Raw genomic sequence first — 3,276 nt, forward strand, 5'->3', positions numbered from 1 at the left:
TCATTTTCACAACAGTATTCATGCCCTCATTTTTATTGTTGGTGAACTGTTGATGTTCTTTTAATCCACATTTCTGCCTTACACTTGCAAGCATGGATTTCTTCACTGCCATAGATTTGTTTTTACAAAACCATGTATGAAACTCAGGAATCCTCTTGCTTACCACTGTCTCTCTTTCATCCCAGACTGGCTTTAAAGCCCTAACCATCTCTTCATATGCTGTATCTGATTCACAGTCCACCAGCCCCTTCACATGCAAACTTCCCTGTGTACATCCAAATATATCATACAAGAATTCTTTTGGACTGTCTTGGGTACCCCTTTTTCTGTCAGGTGTCTTAAAACATTGTTCTTCATGTGAAGAGCACATAACAATGATTCTGCAGTAGGAAATTTGAATCCCAAAGCTTTTCGCAACGCTTCTTCAGAATCAGTTCCATATGCCCTTATTTTTGCAATCCGTGGATCTTTATCGACCAAATCCTGGAATAACTGCCTGTATGACCTTTCATCCTTATGATGATGTATTAAGACTGGACCCATCATAGTTGGAGGCTCTGTCTTCCCTTTTGATCTGCAAGTCCAAGTTCTGAAATGTAGTTATTGTTACATTAAAATCTTCGACTGAAAATGTAGGATCGACACCAAATATGGTAAACTTCTCCTGACTACAGCAATTCTGGACCACTTCATTAAGAGTGTAATCATCTACAACGACACACTGTACATCTGGATGGGTGCGGATACTTTGTACAAACGGGCTATAATTTCATCAACTGCTAGGTGCTGTAGATGCTCAATCTCTGTGCTTTTTGACAGCCCTTTCTCAAACATACTGTCATTGTTATGATACCTCCGCTGTGCATACACTTGCTTTGTACTTCTTGGAATGTCACTAACGTTTATTGTTTGGAGACCTCCTTCTTCATCTATTACATTTTGTATCACTGTCTTGGCAGGCTTATTACCAGCAGCCAGTTTTGTCAGGACTGATTTTTTCATCCGAAGATGTGAGTCAGTTTTAATCCCCCTCAAATTCTTGTGAGGAGACATATGTACTGATTTTTCAACTCCATCCTTAAAAAAGTACTGCAAGATGCATTTGTTTGTGTATTCCTCACACATATTTTCTTTCACCTTAATAATAATTCTCTTAAAACCACTCCCATCATCTGCATGGCTCCATGTTGTTCTGTGGATAGTATATGTGTCCTCATCCTTTATTTTTGTTTCTTTCCACTTCCCACATATTTTTCTATAGTGTCGTGCTTTACTTCCTGCCCATATCCATTTACCATTTCCATCTGCCTTTATATCTTCTGGATGTTCAAGTTTATTTAAATCAATCAAAACACTCCAGCATGCTTGTAGCCATATGGTACCTGGTCTATCGCACTTCTTTCCATGTCGTTTATTAAATCTAGTGCTTGTGATGTCAAAATTGCATCCTTGTCTGAAATGTAGGACGTGGTGTAAAATGAGCATCCGTATCAGATTCTGAGCTTTGACTAGACAATGAGTACACTTCATCATCAGAACTCTTTTCTGAAAGCTCCCCCTGTTCATCATTTGTTGTCAGATCAATTACCATACTTGAGTCACTGTGAAAGAAAGACATAAGTACCAAAATTTTTAATACATCATGGAGATAAAACGATTTGACCACGACTAACATCAAGTGAAAGCTAATGATTAGCCATTTCCTCACTGCAAATTGATTTCTCCAAATCAGAATGCACATAGTAGCTCTCAGTTAGTTTTACTTGGTCTACAAGTGAAATATTGATTGTCAGGTTTCATACAGTTGAAAATAAAATGTACATGCATGATGCTGCGTAAGTTCACTAAAAGTAATTTAGGCAGTCTGAGAGTATACTTTAAGGAAAGCAGAGGATTGTTATAATTTTACATTTAAATTGGCATAGGATGGGTGTTAGACAACACAACGGGGAAGTCTTGCACAACAGAGTGAAACTTCTGTTCTCAAGATGGCTCCATTATGCCCACCCCCTACTCATCACTCTCTGCCAACTTACAACTCTTGCTCACAGATTCAACACATAAAGCATACATGCACACATACATTCTGTGTTTCATTGCACAAAAAGTAATAATCACGGGGTTACAATAACAATTAAATACTTACAAATCATCCTGAAACAGTCTACGCCTTCCTTTCCTTCGTCGATGTCGCTTTGCATGATTCTTTTTGGAAGACCTGGAAATAATAAAATATAAGCTACATTCACATTGCAGGTCAAAGAAAGAATATACACACCCAACATTCACAACTGTCACATTTTTACTTTAATGTGTTATTTCAGTGATTCATTCGTGCCTAGGTCTATACTGTGTTTATCACTTGTAGAAAAGCAGTCATATTAAAATAGAAAACAAAAAGTTTGTGTGCATACGTACACACTGTTTTCTTTTCAAAGTTGCTAGTTACTAAATGCTAAAAGCAAAGTGGAAATTTCATTCATTTTGCAACTGTAACATCAAAGATGATTCCTGAACTGTCTAGAATGAAAACCTTTTAGGGTTCCTTCCCCTGTGAGGGCACTGTTGGTGAGGCTTTACTTTACTGCAACCTGTGTGTAACAGCATTTGTTAAGCTATGGGACACATTTGTTGAAAGTGGCAATGTTATAATTTGATAGCAATGACATGCTGAGGTTAAATTCTGAATTTGCTCAATATTTTAAACCTAGATGACTTTACAGGACCTTGGACAAGAGTTCATTGCATAAATGTTCTTTATATCTGCAGCCAGTGTAACCCCGCTACTGGTAAACAATCAGCGCCCTCTGAAATACTTTTGTTTTCAGATATTTTAGAACTCTGTTATTCTACATTGGGTTTTAAAGACTGGTCAAGTTAGATATAAACTTGAACAAGCAGAAAATAAGTTATTGGTGTAAATTTCAAAAACTTACTTGTTCATACTCCTCAAGTCAACTAGTTTTTTGTAGGCAGGGGAGGTTTCTGTAGATGTCAACTTTCTGGGAGAGGACTCTGTCGATGATATAACAATTATCTCTTCATCTTTGGTTGTATCACTCTGTGAAGATGTACATGTTACTCAAATTAAAAAGCTAACAGAGACTTTTTTACATTAGTATTAAAAAAAGATAGAAATTGAAGGTGTACACAGTGCATTCATGAAAACTGCTCATGAATATATAGCTTTTAGATTGACAAAAACAGTGCCATATCCTGTTGTTTAGGAAAATACATGTAGCAATCACACCATTCTACTATATATAAATTTAAAAA

The 3,276-nt window shown here is 36.7% G+C and overlaps 1 long non-coding RNA gene across 1 annotated transcript; it reads right to left on the reverse strand.

The window, feature by feature from the left end:
- Positions 1–1,051: 1,051 nt before the first annotated feature.
- On the reverse strand, positions 1,052–3,056 carry LOC139139591 (uncharacterized). The gene is made up of 3 exons (XR_011553823.1): positions 2,937–3,056; positions 2,147–2,218; positions 1,052–1,601 (listed from the first exon to the last, which is right to left on the reverse strand). It is a non-coding gene; the product is annotated as an uncharacterized lncRNA (long non-coding RNA).
- Between the last annotated feature and the right edge of the window lie 220 nt (positions 3,057–3,276).

The sequence above is a fragment of the Ptychodera flava genome, chromosome 9, assembly GCF_041260155.1.
Source record: "Ptychodera flava strain L36383 chromosome 9, AS_Pfla_20210202, whole genome shotgun sequence".
Taxonomy (NCBI): domain Eukaryota; kingdom Metazoa; phylum Hemichordata; class Enteropneusta; family Ptychoderidae; genus Ptychodera; species Ptychodera flava.